Here is a 19,858-nt window from a genome sequence, read left to right on the forward strand (position 1 = left end):
AACCAGGTTGACTTTATTTATAGAACAATCAACCACAATTTTAGTCTAAAAGATGTTTGTCACCTTCATTATTCTATAAATATTTCGTTATGATGTATTTTTTGTTTCATATAAAAGATGGCGTCATAAATTATATGTAATAAAAATTTATTATTTTTGTGTAAAAATTAAGTGTGATTCCTAAAAGATAATTGAATTGGATCGGGAATAAAAAAGTGTTAGCCTTAAAGATTTTGAAAGGAGTTATTGCTAAGAAAGAAAACTTGAATATTAGTAGCAAAATTTCATATTGATGCGACGTTAGCTTTTAGATATTTTTTTAAACATAAATCCCTTTTTAACCCAAAGTATTAACCAACATAAAACTTTATCCTAAAAAATTGAATTAGATGGTGAAAAGAAACAGACTTAAACTTAAAAATAACTCTTCCAAAATCCTATAAAAGATTAAAAACAAAATTAACAACAAACTAAGCTAAGAAAAATTGCTAGAGGTTACAATAATATTCTATAAAACGAAAAAATATAAAATTTAAGGGACTCACATGCTAAGGTGTAATTCATATCTCATTCGATGAGGAACAAAATAAATAATAATATTTACCTTGATATGCTTTGTTGTGTTAGTTTCAAAGGATTCAAAAGCTTCTACGATCTTGAATCGACAACCTAAATTGGAAGAAAGAAAGCACAAAAGTTAGACAATCCCAAGTTAAGAACATAAAAAAAGATGATAAATAGAAGCAAAAGCACTAATAAGCAATAAAGGAGTTTGAATCACAATCAACAATTAAAACTTCAACAACCCTAACGAAAACATCAAACTTCTCATATGGCAAACTAAATAGAACATAAAAGAGAATTCAAAGCAAGAGTTTTTCCAAGTTAAAGCAACAACAATAACGAAAGAGAACAAGGTAAGAGACAACAAGATTGATGTCACCACCCCAACCTCGGTCATGATGGCGCCCAACACACTGCTAGGCAAGCCCGACCATTCATCAACATTATCCCAAATTCTTATTCAGATTATAGATAAATATCACAGAGAATTTACTAAGTCATTTCATTCAAGTGTATAATCAATAATAAAATCTGCGGAAGTTCAATTAAAATACCACACCATAGACCAATAGAATCCGGTGTCACGAATATGAGCCTCTAATACAGAATATCCACCTATTACAAGTCTGTCTAGGAAAATACGGAATAAAAGATAGAGATAGAGGGGAGAGATCAAGGCTGTGAACGCCATGCAGCTACCTCAATACTCCCGGATACTACTACTCAGCTAAACAAATCCTCACTTAGTCTGTGGTGTACCTGGATCTGCACACAAGGTGCAGGGAGTAATGTGAGTACTCCGACCCAGTGAGTAATAAACATAAATAAAGGTTGAGAATAAGAAATCATGGAAAAATACAAAGTAAGTTATAACTGGCAATTTAGAACAACAAATAGTAGAGCAACAAGTCAATTAAATCAGAGTACCAAATACTGAGACATGTATAACAGATAAAAACAAATGCATGAGTGCAATGCAATGCATATGATGGTACACTCTATGCATGAGTGCAATTCAATGCATATGATGGTACTCTCTAGTACCCACTACGGCGTGCAGCCCGAGCCATCCATTTTATTTATCGTCGACGGCGCTCACTGGGGGTGTGTACAGACTCCGGAGGGGCTCTTACAGCCCGAGCGCAATAACAAACCATCTCGTAGCATCAATCAAGTCCTGGTCAGTCATTGTTACCTGACCAATTTATATTACACAGTGCCATTGTTACCACTGTTTCAAGTCACATCATACAGTGTCATTGTTACCACTGTTTCAAATCACTGCTGCGGCGCGCAGCTCGATCCATGCTCAGTCCAGAAATTATAATAAGCCTCTTGGGCATTTGTAAAACAGTAGTTCTCAGCCCGAAATATCATTTAGAAATATCGTTTAAGTTTTCAAATCTTAGAAAGATGGCTGAGTTTGCAAAACAGTATTTAAAACCTTGGACTGAGATCAAATGATATGCATGTATGCGAAAACAGTGATGTCAATCCCTAAAGGATTCAAATAATTAGCAAGAAGCCCAAATGTAACAATTAAATCCAAGTAAGGATGATTTTCAATTTAGTTCAAGTAGAAAACACGGTAAAAACATCTCTCGGGACGGACTAAGTCACAATCCCCAATGGTGCTCTACCCCACGCCCGTTATTCGGCGTGCAAGTCACCTCAATATAGCGTTACGATGTGAAATTCCGGGGTTTCAACCCTCAGGACATCATTTACATCAATTACTCACCTCAAACCGGCCAAAGTTCTAGCTCGCTATACCCTTGCCTCTCAAATTAGCCTCCTCGTGCGACGAATCTGCTCAAAATCACAACGAATATGTCGCATTATGCTAAAGGGACAATACCCAATCGAAAACACTCGAAAAATATCAAAATTAACGAATTTGGCGAAACGCGAGCCCCGGGCCCACGTCTCAAAACTCAGAAATTTTTATACCAAAATGTTTTTCGTCCTCTCACGAGTCTGTACATATAAAGAACACAAAAATTGGAGCTCGTTTGACCCTTCAAATCGACCCTAGAAAATCTCAAAAGCACAAGCCCTAAAACCCCACTTTTCTACTGATTTTCATGTTCTAATTCACATATAATCTTGTATTTAACTTGAAAATAAGTAGAAACAACTCACCTTTGATGCTTGATAAAATCCCCCTTGAAATTCTCTCCAAAATCATCCACCAAATGAAAGAAATAAGCCAAATCCGTGTTTAAAGAATCTGTTCGTGCTTCGTCGAATTGTACCTTGCACTTGTGCTATACAAGTTGTACATCATATTAAAATTTTCCCTTATGGACACCTTCTGTTTAAACACTCATAATGTCTTGTATAATTATCCAAATTACAAACAGTTTGAAGATTTAGAAACTAGACTCGAAGATCTTTAATTTTATAGGTTTTACACCATATAACTCTTTATATATCCCGAGATATGAGCTTCTAAAGTCGGTTCCATGAAATCAGAAAATTCTGGAGAAACTGCTCCACCAGTCATCTTCAATCGATCATAACTTTCTCTATAGATGTCCAAATTACTATTTCCCTAGCTTTCTGGAAACTAGACGCTAAGGCTACAACTTTTGTTTCTGAAAGCAGCTTTTTCTTTTCTTTTTGGGTCCGAATTCCATTCCGTTAACCTTTCGAAATCCACCCGAGGCCCTCGGGACCTTAGCCAATTATATCAACATGTCCCACAATATCATTCAAACTTGTCCCAACCTTCGGAACACCCAAAATAACATCAAATCATCATCGGATTCAAGCCTATGAATCTCAAGAACTTCCAAATTTTATTTTTGATCAAAAACCCAACCAAACCACGTCCGAATGACCTCAAATTTTGCAGAAAAGTCTAAAATGACATAACGAAGCTACAGTAACTCTCGGAATTCCATTCCGACTCTCGGATCAAAATATCACCTATCAACCGGAAATTGCCAAAATACTTACTTCGCCAATTCAAGCCTAATTCTACACCGGACCTCCAAAATTACTTCCGATCATACTCCTAAGTCACAAATCATCCCCCAAAGCTAACTGAATCATCAGAATTCAAATCCGAGCCCTCTAACATATAAGTCAACGTTCGGTTGATTTTTCCAACTTAAACCTCCTTAAAAGAGACTAAGTGTCTCATTTCCTATCAAAACCAATCCGATTTAACTCTATCACACCGAATACCGATAACGAAACATGAAGAAGCATAAAATGGGAGAAACGGGGCGGTAACTCACGTGACGACGAGCCGGGTCGTCACATCCTCCCCAACTAAAACAAACGCTCGTCCTCGAGCGGGTCAAGAAACATACCTGGAGCCTCGAACAGGTGAGGATATCTGCTCCGTATCTCCCGCTCGGTTTCCCAGGTAGCTTCCTCCACGGGACGACCTCTCCACTGCACTTTTACAGAAGATATATCCTTTGACCTCAATTTCCGAATCTGACGACCCAAAATAGCCACTGGCTCCACATCAAAGGTCAAATCACCATCCAACTGAACCGTGCTGAAATCCAAAACATGGGACAGCTCCCCAACATACTTCCGAAGCATAGAAACATGAAATACCGGATGTACACTCGACAAGCTGGGTGGCAAAGCAAGCATATAGGTCACCTCCCCAATCCTCCTAAGTACATCAAAAGGTCCAATGAATCGTGGACTCAACTTTCCTTTCTTTCCAAATCTCATAACACCCTTCATGGGCGAAACCTTCAGCAAGACCTTCTCACCAACCATGTAGGACACATCTCGAACATTCCGGTCCGCATAACTCTTCTGACACGACTGTGCTGTACGAAGCCTTTCCTGAATCACCTTCACCTTCTCTAAGGCATCATGAACCAAATATGTCCCCAATAGCCTAGCCTTGCCGGGCTCGAACCAACCAACTGGAGATCTACACCGCCTTCCATACAAAGCCTCATACGGTGCCATCTGAATGCTGGACTGATAGCTGTTATTGTAGGCAAACTCTGCAAGCGGTAGAAACTCATCCCAAGAACCTCCGAAATCAATCACATAGGCACGCAACATATCCTCCAATATCTGAATAGTACGCTCGGACAGTCCGTCCGTCTAAGGATGAAATGTTGTGCTCAACTCCACCTGGGTACCCAACTCTCGCTGAAAAGTCCTCCAAAACTAGGAAGTAAAATGAGTACCTCTATCTGAGATAATGGAAACTGGAACACCATGCAATCGCACAATCTCTCGGATAAATATCCCTGCCAACCGCTCCGAAGAATAAGTAGTACACACCGGAATAAAGTGCGCGGTCTTGGTCAGCTGATCCACAATCACCCAAATAGAATCAAATTTCTTCAAAGTCCGAGGAAGTCCACTCACAAAATCCATGGTAACTCTCTCCCACTTCCATTCTGGGATAATCATCCGCTGAAGCAAACCACCCGGTCTTTGATGCTCATATTTCACCTGCTTACAGTTAAGACATCGAGCTACATAACCTACAATATCTTTCTTCATTCTTCTCCACCAATAGTGCTGTCTCAAGTCCTGATACATCTTCGCGGCACCCGGATGAATAGAATACCGCGAGCTGTGGGCCTCCTCCAGAATTAACTCTCTAAGCCCATCTATATTGGGCACACAGATATGGCCCTACATCCTCAATACGCCATCATCATCTATAGTCATATCCCTGGCATCAACATGCTGAACTCTGTCCTTAAGGACAAGCAAATGCGGATCATCATACTGGCGTTCTCTGATGCGATCATATAAGGAAGACCGAGAAACCACACAAGTCAACACCCGACTGGGCTCAGAAATGTCCAGTCTCACAAACCGATTAGCCAAGGTTTGCACATCAATTGCAAAGGGCCTCTCCCAACTGGAATGTACGCCAAACTCCCCATACTGACTGCCTTTCGGCTCAAGGCATCTGCCACTACATTGACCTTTCCCGGATGATACAAAATAGTGATGTCATAATCTTTTACCAACTCTAGACACCTCCGGTGCCTCAAATTAAGGTCTTTCTACTTAAACAAATGCTGAAGACTGCGATGATCAGTGAATACCTCACAAGATACGCCATATAAATAGTGCCTCCAAATTTTCAAGGCATGAACTATAGCAGCCAACTCTAAGTCATGAACAAGGTAGTTCTTCTCATTGGGATTTAGCTGACGAGAAACATAAGCAATAACTCTACCCTCCTACATCAACACACAACCAATCCCAACTCTCGAAGCATCACAATATACAGTATATGAACATGTAGCTGATGGTAAAACCAATACTGGAGATGTGGTCAAAACTGTCTTTAGCTTCTGAAAGATCTCCTCACACTCGTCTGACCATACAAATGGAGCACCTTTCTGAGTCAACTTGGTCAAGGGCGACGCCATGGATGAAAACCCCCGAACAAACCGGTGATAATAGACTGCTAATCCGAGAAAACTACGGATCTCTGTGGCTGAGGACGGTCTAAACCAACTCTGCACTGCTTCTATCTTCTTTGGATCGACCTGAATACCCTCACTGGACACTATATGTCCCAAGAATGCCACCGAACTTAGCCAAAATTCACACTTGGAGAATTTAGTATAAAGCTTCTCCTCCCTCAATCTCTGCAACACTACACGCAAATGTTTGGCATGCTCCTTCTGGCTACGCGAGTACACCAGAATGTCATCAATAAATACAATAACAAAAGAATCGAGATAAGGCCGAAATAGACTGTTCATCAAATGCATGAACGCTGCTGGGGCATTGGTCAGCCCGAAAGACATGACTAGAAACTCATAGTGACCATATCTAGTCCTGAAAGCTGTCTTAAGAATATCCGAGTCCCTGATTTTTAACTGGTAATAGCCCGAACAAAGATCAATTTTTGAAAACACCCTCACTCCCTGAAGCTGATCAAATAAGTCATCAATGCGAGGTAAAGGATACTTGTTCTTCACTGTTACCTTATTTAACTGCTTGTAGTCAATGCACATTCTCATTGTGCCATCTTTCTTCTTTACAAACAGAACTGGCGCACCCCACGGTGACACACTAGGCCGAATGAACCCCTTGTCTAGGAGCTCTTGAAGCTGCTCCTTCAATTCTTTCAACTCTGCTGGTGTCATACGATATGGCGGAATAGAAAAGGGCTGGGTGCCCGGCACCAAGTCAATGCCAAAATCAATATCCCTATCCGGTGGCATGCCCGGCAGGTCTGTAGGAAATACATCAGGAAAATCCCTCGCAACTAGGACAGAATCAATACTAGGAGTCTCAGCTCCAACATCTCGCACAAAAGCTAGATACGATAGACAACCCTTCCCAACCATACGCTAGGCTTTCAAGAGGGAAATTACTCTGCTAGGAACATAATCAGTCATACCATGCCACTCGATCCTCAAAACACCCGGAATAGCCAAAGTAACTGTCTTAGCATGACAGTCTAAAATAGCATGACACGGAGATAACCAATCCATGCCCAGAATAACATCAAAATCTACCATGCTCAACAACAATAAATCAACTCGGGTCTCCAGACCCCCAATAGTCACAATACAAGACCGATACACATAGTCTACAATAATGGTATTGCCCACCAGGGTATATACATGCACGGGTAAAGCAAGACGCCCTCGGGTCGTACCCAAATAATAAGCAAAATATGAGGACACATAAGAATAGGTGGATCCGGGATTGAATAATACAGAAGCATCTCTATGGCAGACTGGAACAATACCTGTAATGACAGCATCTGAAGCAATAGCATCTGTCCTACCTGGAATGGCATAGAAACGAGCCTGGCTACCGCCTGATCGACCTCCCCCTCTGGGGCGACCCCTGGATGCCTGACCTCCACCCCTAGCTGATTGGGCGGGTGCTGCAGGAACTAGAGCAGAAGACGAAGGTCGGTCCCTCTGTTAAAACTAACCACCACGAAGTCGAGGACACTGCCTCTTTATATGGCCAAACTCTCTACACTCGTAGCAACTACCAGGTACTGGAGAAGGGAACTGGAGGGAAACCCTCGCACCTGAATGACCAGCTGATGCACTCGGCGCAGATGAACCCTGAATTGAAGGGGCATAGGATGAGCTATGAGCTGGGAGATCGTTAAGTAAAGACTGGCCCTGCTGAAATCCCTGATGACCATGGTTTGAAGATGTCCTACTATACTCTGGATGGGCCGACTGAGGAGGTCTGAAGGAACGACCTCTACCACGCTGGAACTGGCCCCTAGACGGAGCACCACTGAAACTGCCTGAACCTCTGGGCCTCTTGGCCTCCTTCTCATCTCTCTCTCTGCGGCGAACTGTCTCAATATCACAAGGGATGTCAACTACATCCTCGAACGAAGCACCCACTACTCTCTCTCTAGTCATCAAAATGCGGAGAGAGTAGTTAAGACCATCCACGAATCTCCGGATCCTCTCACGATCTATCGGAATCATCCAAGTAGCATGACGAGCCAACTGTGAAAATCTCATCTCGTACTGGGTCACGGACATATCTCCCTGAGTCAACCACTCAAACTGCCTACGCAGCTCCTCTCTGCGGGACTGAGGTACATACTTCTCCAGAAATAGAGTGGAGAACTGCTGCCAAGTAAGAGGTGCTGCACCAACAGGTCTACGCCTCTCAAAATCTTCCCACCAGGTAAATGCAGCTCCCTGGAACTGAAATGTAGTAAAAGATACACCACTCGACTCCAAAATCCCTGCGGTGCGAAGCATACGCTGACACTTGTCAAGAAAACCCTGGGCACCCTCGCCCTCTGCACCACTGAATGTCGGAGGCTGGAGCCTACCAAATCTCTCGAGACGACACTGCTCATCGTCTGGCATAGCTGGGACCTTAAAGTTCTGAACTAGTGCAACTGGCTGAGCTGGAACAACTTCCGATGTCTGCAATCCCTGCACAACCTGTTCAGTTGTGCGATTAACAGGAGTCTGGGTGCCTTCCCTGGCCTGTGAAGTAGCTGCGGCTGTAGTGGCTGAGACCGCCTAAGCTAGGCCAGTGCAAACTGTCAAAATCTGAGCCAAGGTCTCCTGAAGACCTGGAATCACAATAGGCATAGCTGGTGCTTGAACTGGTACAGCTGCTGGAGCCTGATCTGGAACTGGGGCAGCCGGTGGATTAACAGGTGCTGCCCGCGCTACTCTACCTCTGCCACGCCCACGACCGCGTCCATGGCCTCTGGTGGCATCAGTGGGTGGCACTGGTGGTCGTCCACCTCGTCCAGTAGCACGAGTTCTCTCCATCTGCGAGAGAATAGAATGATAGAAATTTTTAGTGTTCGGATCAACAAAGTTGCACGACAAGAATTTCTAGAATATGAAGTTGTCCTAAAGGTTCTGCTGCCTCTCGAGGATAAATACAGACGTCTTCATACCGATCCGCAAGACTCTACTAAACCGGCTCATAACTCGCGAGACCAATTAACCTAGGCTCTGATACCAACTTGTCACGACCCCAACCCCGGTCATGATGGCGCCCAACACACTGCTAGGCAAGCCCGACCATTCAACAACATTATCCCAAATTCTTATTCAGATTATAGATAAATATCACAGAGAATTTACTAAGTCATTTCATTCAAGTGTATAATCAATAATAAAATCTGCGGAAGTTCAATTAAAATACCACACCATAGCCCAATAGAATCCGGTGTCACGAATATGAGCCTCTAATACAGAATATCCACCTATTACAAGTTTTTCTAGGAAAATACGGAATAAAAGATAGAGATAGAGGGGAGAGATCAAGGCTGCGAACGCCATGCAGCTACCTCAATACTCCCGGATACTGCTGCTCAGCTAAACAAATCCTCACTCAGTCTGTGGTGTACCTGGATCTGCACACAAGGTGCATGGAGTAATGTGAGTACTCCGACCCAGTGAGTAATAAACATAAATAAAGGTTGAGAATAAGAAATCATGGAAAAATACAAAGTAAGCTATAACTGGCAGTTTAGAACAACAAATAGTGGAGCAACAAGTCAATTAAATCAGAGTACCAAATACTGAGACAGGTATAACAGATAAAAACAAATGCATGAGTGCAATGCAATGCATATGATGGTACACTCTATGCATGAGTGCAATGCAATGCATATGATGGTACTCTCTAGTACCCACTGCGGCGTGCAGCCCGAGCCATCCATTTTATTTATCGTCGACGGCGCTCACTGGGGGTGTGTACAGACTCCGGAGGGGCTCCTACAGCCCGAGCGCAATAACAAGCCATCTCGTGGCATCAATCAAGTCCTAGTCAGTCATTATTACCTAACCAATTTATATCACACAGTGCCATTGTTACCACTGTTTCAAATCACTATTGCGGCGCGCAGCCCGATCCATGCTCAGTCAAGAAATCATAATAAGCCCCTTGGGCATTTGTAAAATAGTAGTTCTCAACCTGAAATATCATTTAAGTTTTCAAATCTTAGAAAGATGGCTGAGTTTGCAAAACAGTATTTAAAACCTTGGACTGAGATCAAATGATATGCATGTATGCGAAAACAGTGATGTCAATCCCTGAAGGATTCAAATAATTGGCAAGAAGCCCAAATGTAACAATTAAATCCAAGTAAGGATGATTCTCAATTTAGTTCAAGTAGAAAACACGGTAAAAACATCTCTCGGGACAGACTAAGTCACAATCCCCAATGGTGCTCTACCCCACGCCCGTTACCCGGCGTGCAAGTCACCTCAATATAGCGTTACGATGTGAAATTCCGGGGTTTCAAACCGTCAGGACATCATTTACATCAATTACTCACCTCAAACCGGCCAAAGCTCTAGCTCGCTATACCCTTGCCTCTCAAATTAGCCTCCTCGTGCGACGAATCTGCTCAAAATCACAACGAATATGTCGCATTATGCTAAAGGGACAATACCCAATCGAAAACACTCGAAAAATATCAAAATTAACGAATTTGGCGAAACCCGAGCCCCGGGCCCACGTCTCAAAACTCAGAAATTTTTATACCAAAATGTTTTTCGTCCTCTCACGAGTCTGTACATATAAAGAACACAAAAATTGGAGCTCGTTTGACCCTTCAAATCGACCCTAGAAAATCTCAAAAGCACAAGCCCTAAAACCCCACTTTTCTACTGATTTTCATGTTCTAATTCACATATAATCTTGCATTTAACTTGAAAATAAGTAGAAATAACTCACCTTTGATGCTTGATAAAATCTCCCTTGAAATTCTCTCCAAAATCATCCAAGCCAAATGAAAGAAATGAAAGAAATAAGCCAAATCCGTGTTTAAAGAATCTGTCCGTGCTTCGTCAAATTGTACCTTGCACTTGTGCTATACAAGTTGTACATCCTATTAAAATTTTCCCTTGTCGGACACCTTCTGTTTAAACACTCATAACGTCTTGTATAAATATCCAAATTACAAACGGTTTGAAGATTTAGAAACTAGACTCGAAGATATTTAATTTGATAGGTTTTAAACCATATAACTCTTTATATATCCCGAGATATGAGCTTCTAAAGTCGGTTCCATGAAATCAGAAAATTCTTGAGAAACTGCTCCACCAGTCATCTTCAATCGATCATAACTTTCTCTACAGATGTCCAAATTACGATTTACTTAGCTTTCTGAAAACTAAACACAAAGGGCTACAACTTTCGTTTTTGAATCATCTCAAAATTCTGTGTATATCAAAAGATATAGGTCTCTGAAGTACGCTCCACGACTGCACATTTGCTGTCCAAAGACAACTTAGCAGCATAAAATTGCAGCAACTTTTTCTTTTCTTTTTGGGTTCGAATTCCATTTCGTTAACCTTCCGAAATCCACCCGAGGCCCTCGGGACCTTAGACAATTATATCAACATGTCCCACAATATCATTCAAACTTGTCCCAACCTTCAGAACACCCAAAATAACATCAAAACATCAAATCATCATCGGATAAGCCTATGAATCTCAAGAACTTCCAAATTCCATTTTTGATCAAAAACCCAACCAAACCACGCCCGAATGACCTCAAATTTTGCAGAAAAGTCCAAAATGACATAACGAAGCTACAGCAACTCTCGGAATTCCATTCCGACTCTCGGATCAAAATATCACCTATCAACCGGAAATCGCCAAAATACTAACTTCGCCAATTCAAGCCTAATTCTACACCGGACCTCCAAAATTACTTCCGATCACACTCCTAAGTCACAAATCATCCCCCGAAGCTAACCGAATAATCGGAATTCAAATCCGATCCCTCTAACACATAAGTCAACGTTCGGTTGACTTTTCCAACTTAAACCTCCTTAAAAGAGACTAAGTGTCTCATTTCCTATCAAAACCAATCCGATTTAACTCTAACACACCGAATACCGATAACAAAACATGAAGAATCATAAAATGGGAAAAACGGGGCGGTAACTCACGTGACGACGGGCCGGGTCGTCACAATCGACTCCTAAAGCAATAACTAAATTTTTTTAACCAATGCAGAAACTAAACCCTAATGTCATGAAACTTGGTACACGTTTCTAATGCCATTTAATAGGGATATCATTAATAATAAATTTTCTATTTATTCATTTGAGTATTTTCTTTTTGAACCCACCAAAAATTTGACTTTTCTTTTTATAGGGATATTAAATGTTTCCTACTTATTCTCCTTTAAGTTCTATTTTCCCTTTTTAACCTACGAAAATCACATTTTGTGATGGATATTAATGGAAGAAGTTGTTTTTCACTTATTCACTTCTTCTTTCTCCTTTTTTTGGTCACATGATAGTTTCATTTTTTCTTTCCAAAAATATTTTATTGATATTTACAGTTTTATCCAGCTTAAAATGCACTTACAAAGGGTAAAAAAGACAAACGACTTTTCACTAAAGGCCTTCGTACTTTTAATATAACTAGTCTTAGTGTACGCGCGTTGCGCGTGTAATTGTTTTAATGTATACAAACTTTTTTTAAATCACATAATGATTATTAAAGAATATTTTGAGTTATAAAAGAAATTAGTAGAAAAAAATCAAGTCCCTGAACATGATAATATTATTTAACTAATTCAACGAAGAAAAATATTTACCTCAAAAAGGTCCCAAATTCTTTACTATATTATTCACATATTTGATTAATTTATTTAAATTGCATGAATGCCACCTTTTCAATTCTTTGCCCACAATCATACATGAATTTAATCATGGCAAGACATAGAAATTTTACCACTTTGGGTGATTATAATTTCTTTCAAACTCCATTAGAGTTGCAATCAAAATTTATCGTCTTTGCTTGTATTTAAAATAAAATTATAGAATGTCAAGAATTTGAAAGAGAAAAGTAAAATACTTACCTTAAATCCAGAATTTAATCATGAAGGAAATTCATGGAACAATTGACAATCATTATGCTCAATCCCAAAGCTTCTACTCAATTGATTAGAGTCTCGTGCTGATAACGTGTTATAAAACAATAAAAGAAGAAGAACAATATTGTAGAGAAAGGGAGAGAGGAAATTCTTATTGAATTTTGGGATGAATTACAATGGAATAAAATCCTCTATTTATAGGGAGAGGGTGACTTAGCCACCAAGTAATGAACCCTAGAATCTCTCTAAATATAGACATTCACCATAAATATAATTCTATTTATAACACTTCACCAATTTATAGCAAAATTAAAAAATCACCAAAATCTTTTTGAGTTCCTCTCCGGTGTATTGTAATCATCTAGGTTCTAGTGATGATCAAATTTATTTAAAGCTATTACAAATTTTTCTATTAAAAATATGATATCATCAAATGTTATAAATCTGAAATAATATTGTATATGCACACTTATCTATATATTAAATTTAAATTCTTTTTATTAATTATATTTTTAAATTATTATAATGTAATCTTATATATAGTTCTTTTTTGGGTAACGTACTTATAGTGTTAACCTCTGTTTGCTTTATGTCTATTTCCTAATTAACAATTCAATAATCACGTGAATTTCGTCTTTTAAATTTGATAGGAAGATGTATCACAATTGTAATTTGGAACTGAATTCAATTGGGATTTAATTGTCTTATTTTTCTTGTAGTTGACGTCAAATAAATTTCTAGATATTTAGTTGATTTTAGTCCTTAATGTTAGGATTTCCTAGGATGTTTAAATAGGAAAATTTTTAATAACTATTTTTTTAGTTAATTTTAACGTCTTGTATATTATGAAAGTAATTAAATGACTATTGCTAAAATAGTAAGAAAATAATAAAGTCTATTTCTAATTATTATAAAAATAATTAAAGTGACTATTATATCCGGTATGAACTCTATTCTTAAAGGGCAAAAAAGACGAACGACATTTCGTTAAGGGCCTTCGTGCTTTTAATATAATATAGATATAGATATAAATATATAGATAGATATAGATATAATTTGGTATGAATATCCGCAAATTATATAGCATAAAATAACCAAGTTAGGCATAAATGGCAATTTGGTTCCTTTTTCTTTTTGTTGGTTAGTGAGAAAAAGACTTAAGTTATGTTTTCATTGATGTAATTATTTCACTTTCAAGCATGATTAGTGGTCCTAAAGCAAGTTTAACTTTCTTTAATGAGTCTTCTATATTGTAATGGTGTTCAAAATATCTGCAGGACAGCAAATCACAAATAGATTTAACAAACAATTATATCTAGAACTCCTAGAATAGGTATGGGAGTTACGAGAACAAAGGAAAAGCATATATTTTTTAATGTGATAAAATGATGATAATGAGATCAAGCAACTAATTATTAGAAGGATAAATGGCCAGCAAAGACACTTTAATGTTCTTTTTGTTGGTACAGTCCTAAATTGCTAATCACTTTTTACTTCCACTTGGCCTTTTAAATAATCAGAATTTTATTTGATTAGATCAATTGTTAAATGAGAGGTGTATATGTGGTCATTCGGAACAATCCAGAGATATAATTTGATTAATGATGATGATGAAAATGGTAGTTCAACGATAGTTTAGTTCAAGGGATTAGGTTTGTTATCTGAATATAAATTTAAGATTAAATTCATTTCATATTTAGTTGAAAGTATTAACTAAAACAGTATTATTTTTATCAAAATTTTGAAGTAGATAATGGTCATTTAATTTTGAGTTTGTAACACAAAAATCACTTTTTAAATTTCTGTCACATAAAAATCATTTAACTTTGAGTTTGTAAAACAAAAATCACTTTTCTATTTTTGTCACATAAAAGTCATTCAACTTTGGCCAAGATAACCAAAAAATAAGTATCACCCTAATTTTATATTTTATACTGGAAATATGACATAACATATTAACACTCCAAAATAAGCTTCTTATATTTGGGATAATTTGAGAAACACTCCCCTAAGTTTCGCTAATTTTAGTTGTGGTTTATGAATATTATGTTTGCTTTTTTTATTTTGATTGCTTTGTAATAATTACTCGTTATCGTTAATGTAAAAAATATTATTTACCTATTTTGCCCTTATTAATTTATACTCACTTGTGTAATGAATTTTACAAAAACACCTTTTTGAATTAGCAGAAAAATCATTATTAGAGCATCAAATAATTCAATGACAAACACAAGATGTGATGACCCGGCCAGTCGTCTTAAGAATTAACGCTTCGATCCCCTATTAACTGTTTTTTCCGTGTTTATTTCTGCTATTTTGATTTGTCGGGATGTTCGGTCTTGAGTTTCGGAGAGTTTTGGGACACTTAGTCCCTAAATGAGAGCTTAAGTGTTGGAAATTTGACCATAGTCAGAACAGTATACAGACGGCCTCGGAATGAAATTCTGATGGTTCTGTTAGCTCCGTTGGGTGGTTTCGGCTTAGGGGCGTGTTCAGATTGTGTTTTGGAGGTTCGTAGCTAATTTAGGCTTGAAATGCGGAAAGTCGAATTTTGAAGTTTCCGGTTCGATAGTGAGATTTTGATCCGAGGGTCGGAATGGAATTCCGAAAATTGGAGTAGCTAGCTCCGTAGTGTTGAATGTGATGTGTGTGCAAAGTTTCAGGTCATTCGGACGAGGTTTGATAGACCTTTTGATCAAAAGCATATTTTTAGAGTTTTGGAGTTCTTAGCTTGAATTCACGATTGATTCATAGTTTCGATGTTATTTTAGGTGTTTTAAGGATTGATACAAGTTTGGGCAGTGGTATTAGACTTGTTGGTGCCTTTGGTTAAGGTCCCAGGGGCCTCAGGATGGTTTCGGAAGGTTGTTGGAAGAATTTGGAACTTGTTTGAGTAGTTTCAGCTGCTGGTTCCCTATCATAACCGGACATGCGAGTGTGGGACCACAAGTGCGGCGCCGCAGAAGCCGCTATGTGGCCGCAGGAGCGAGATTTGGCCCAAGCTTCAGGATCCGCAGGTGCGGCTGGGTTTTCGCTGATGCGGTGCCGCAGATGCGGACCCAGCCCCTTAAGTAAATTTTCGCACCTGCGATGCATTCTTCCGCAGGTGCGGGGCCGCAGATGTGCTCCCATGACCGCATAAGCGGATTAACTGGGCAGAAACATATAAATTCTTGCCTTTGCGAATTTGAGCTATTTGTTTTTACCTCTTTTCAAACGGGAAGAAGGCTTGGGGAGCATTTTCAAGAGAGATTTTCAGAGGAGTTCATTGGGGTAAGGTCTTTGGTCCCTAAACTCATTATTGGAGTGATTTTTATCATTATAAGAAGTATGAAAAATTAAGGAAAATCAGTGGAAATTTGGGGGTCAGGGCTTGATTAATTAGAGACCTTTGAGTGATGATTTGAGAGACCATTTGAGGTCCGATTTTCTTACTTTTGGTATGAATGAACTCGTGAGAGTGTGAGGATTCTGGAAATGTAAATGTTACTTGATTCCGAGACGTGGACCCGAGGAGCGTTTTGGTCATTTTACATAATTTCGCGTATTAGCTTAGAATTTAATTGTAGAATCAGTTACTTGAAGTGTTATTTACATTATGCAATTGAATTGAATAGATTTGGGTCATTTGGAGTCGAGTACTCGTGGCAAGAACGTGGTTTCGAGTTGATTTTGAGCCGGTTCGAGGTTAGTGGCTTACCTAACCTTGTGTGGGGGACCTTCTCCTTAGGATTTGGTATTACTGTTAATTGAAATGCCTTGTGCATGAGGTGACGAGTGCGTACTTGTGCTAATTGTTGAAAATCCGGTTTTCGTTAAGTAATTACTAGTATGTTTCTTTTCCTGTTTATATTACCTACACTTAAAGCCTGTTGTTAGCTTAGGAAAACATGTCTAAGTGTTTTAATTGCCTTATTTGCTCAACTGTTTTACATGAATTCTGTGCAGCATGCTAGGCTAGGATTACTTGTTTGCCTTAATATGAAATTGACATTTTCTGAATATTTTCCTGATGCTGCTATGTAATTACATTTGGGACTACGAATGTGGAATTTCGGTAGCTCCCCCTTGTCTGTTTATTTGGGATTACGGATGTGGGATTCCGGTAGATCCCCCTGCACGGTTATATGGAACTACGGGACTGCACCCGGTAGATTCCCCAGTACTGGGTACTTACATTTGGGACTACGGAACGGGATTCCGGTAGATCCCCGCACACTATGAGTTGGACTATGGGACGGGATCCCGGGAGATCCATTGGATATGTATATTTGGGACTACAGGACGGTATTCTGGGAGATCCCCGATTGTTATTTTGGTTCTGAGTCGTATTTCTTTATGTGTTTACCTTGCCTCTATAATAGTTGTTGTTGCCCTTTATATCTTGTATTACTTTTACTGCTGTACTTATTTATACTGTTCTGTTCTACACTGTCGAACTTTATATTTTATTTAACCTCAGTAGGGTCCTTACCTTCCTCGTCACTACCCGACCGAGGTTAGGTTTGTCACTTACTGAGTACCGCTGTGGTGTACTCATACCCTTTCTGCGCATGTTTTCCATGTATAAATCCAGGTACTTCGACCTAGTCCTATCGCCCTTGAGACAAGGTGACTGTTCCATAGACTTCGAGGTATATCTGCCGCGTACGCAGACCGAGGAGTCCCTTTCTACTCTCCCTATTGTATTAGTCATTCTGTATTTCTTTTCTTTGTTAGATATTCTGAAGTTAGACACTGGTAGATATTCCAAGACTTGTGTTTTCATGAGATTCCGGGTTTTAGGAAATATTGTTAGTTTCGAGAAGTTGTATTGTATATGCCGAGCGACATTTTAAATACTGTTTCATTTGGTTATTTTGGATTTTAATTATTCTTTTGCAAGTTTTGTTTATTTTTCCGCATTTGTTAGGCTTACCTAGTCGTAGAGACTAGGTGCCATCACAACAGTTCACGGAGGGCGAACTGGAATCGTGACAAGTTGGTATTAGAGCTCTAGGTTCATAGGAGTCATGAATCACAAGCCGGTTTATTAGAGTCTCGTTGATCGGTACGGAGACGTTTGTACTTATGTACGAGAGGCTATGTGTTGATACACAATTTTTTTCTCTATATTTTCAATATGCAAAATACCTTCAAAATAGCATATATGAGCATGTCCAAGTGTTTTATTATTTTTTCCCATAATTTTAAAGATTTAAATTAATTTATTTTCTCCCCTTTTATCCTTAAAATCCCCAATAATTATTTCCAAAATTATGGTTTTGATAATTCATCTATTGTATTTTTATATTTATTCCAAAATATGGCTAAAGTAATTTTTACATATTTTTACAATTATATTTAGTATTTTTAAAAGCTAAATTGCACATAATTGTAATATTAGCCATTTTAAGGTTTAATTATGTTTTATACGCATAAAATCAGATCCTGTATTTTTAAATTGTTAATTAGGTATTGCAAATCACTTTAGTACTTTCAATTTATTTTTCAGAAACTATTTACTATATTTTATAAATTAAAAAAGGAAAACTGGCTATTTAAATAACAACCTCTTTTGTATTTCAATTATAGCCAAATCAAGACCCAATTCCCAGCCCAATTTTAATTCAAAACCGGACCCCAACCCAATAGAAACCCCACCGGACCCAAGCCCAAACCCGGAACCCCACATACCCCATTTGATCTTGACCGTTGATCATTCAGATCAATGGTCCCCTTTTCCCTTACCATTTTTAAACCCAAATGACCTCCTAACCTAATTCATTTCCTACCAACCCGCCACTCTTGAATCCTTTTCCCCTCCAATTCTCTCTGAAACCTAAGGCTAACCCTAGCTGTCGCCACTCAAATCAACCCTAATCCCCTTCGATCCTCACTCAATCCATGGACTCCCATGGCTGTTTGAGACGTATATCGGTCTCTTGGTTGCTTGTTTTCGTGATTTCATGGAAAGATATCGAAGAGATCTAGTCTAGACCTTGCTCAACTTCTATCCATGGTCCTTTTCCGGCAATCCATCGCTGTTCGAGTCAAATCTATGACTTTTTCGGCTAGATCAATAACTTTTCGAAGTTTTCTCACTTTTTCTAGGTTCTCCGAAACCCTAACTTTAAAGACTTTCTGATTTTCTTTCAGATCTGTCTTAGATTTGTGTATGTTATGAACCTCCTGGTGTTTTCCTCAAAGGATTTTCCGATTTTTCAAAGTGACTCTCCATTTTCAAGAATAGGGTTTCCTCAACCTCTTTTAAAAGGTTTCTCCTCTAATTTTCAGTGTTGTCTTATGATTTTACTATGCTTAAATGATTTTATGTTTTCTTCCACCTGGTTCATCGTGTTGAACACCCTAAGTATTTTTGGTTTTATCCGAGGTTCTGGAACTGTCTTTGTTTATTTTGTATGCATATTTGTTTTGGTTGAGTTCTTTATGGTTAAATCCTTTCTCTTTGTTTGTCTTAAATGATTCTGAGTTCTTACCGCTTTTAACTCGACTTTGTTAAAACCCTACTATCTTAAAGGTTTTCCTCACTTGTTACTGTGAGTTTATAGATCTCCTTTACCTGTTACTATGTGTTGGACTGGTTTCTTATTTTTGTTCTATGTGTTAGCTATGACTACTTGACTTTGTTGATTACCATGCTTCGAGTAGTCCTTAGCCTACTCATGTCACTTCTATATGTTTGTGTTCATCTAGTTTGCTTCTTTTGTTAATATGTTTGACCCTGCATGTCTGATATGCCTATTCGTTCTTTTCTATTTATATGTCGAGGTGCAGAATCATGACTCCCTCTTGATTGATCCTAATTTCCTTAAGTTACGGTTTGATTACAAGGTTTTCTTATAAACCCCTAATACTTTACTCGTTTGTTTAAGTTGATTGATTCCATTCCTTTATTTGTTATGATGTTTCACCCCTGCTGAATCCTTTCCCCAAATTAAGTATATTATGTACTTGAACTCAATTATATACTCT

The sequence above is a fragment of the Nicotiana tabacum genome, chromosome 16 (assembly GCF_000715075.1).
Source record: "Nicotiana tabacum cultivar K326 chromosome 16, ASM71507v2, whole genome shotgun sequence".
Classification (NCBI taxonomy): domain Eukaryota; kingdom Viridiplantae; phylum Streptophyta; class Magnoliopsida; order Solanales; family Solanaceae; genus Nicotiana; species Nicotiana tabacum.